Here is a 545-nt window from a genome sequence, read left to right on the forward strand (position 1 = left end):
ACCTACTCAAAAGGTGGGCCATTCAGTCGAGCAGAAAGTGCCAAACTTACCCTTCCTGATGCTAGGGCCCAATTTCAAAGCCCGTTCCTTCACCTCTGAGAAGTGAGAAAGGATTAAACTTTTAGGAGTGGCCTGAGTCTGGCCCATGGTGGAGGTCACAGAAGAGAGAAGGAGATGAAAAGGGAGAAGTGAAGATGTCACTCTAAACAATGATGGCCAGTGGGTGTGCTTGTGGATGGGTGCCTGTCTTTGCCCAGTTTTTCTTCTGTGGGGGATGTGAATTTATCTGGGATTCATGCCTGGGACCCCCTTATCCTTTCACGGGAGTCTTTTAGTGGCGAGCGCCCTATGGCTCTTATTTGCTCGACCCGTGCCCACGGGGCTGTTTTAGTGGCCAGAGAGAGAGAGAAACAGAGATGAGAAGGAGATACAGAAAAGCCGCCTTGTCTCCACCCGTGCGGGCAGTCGGGGTCCGCTAAGAGGGCTAAGAGCCTTTGGCTTACATCAGGGAGTGGCCCTGACCAGAAAACCTCAATTGCTCTTTT

This window comes from Nannospalax galili, unplaced genomic scaffold (genome assembly GCF_000622305.1).
Source record: "Nannospalax galili isolate Female #2095 unplaced genomic scaffold, S.galili_v1.0 scaffold46, whole genome shotgun sequence".
NCBI lineage: Eukaryota > Metazoa > Chordata > Mammalia > Rodentia > Spalacidae > Nannospalax > Nannospalax galili.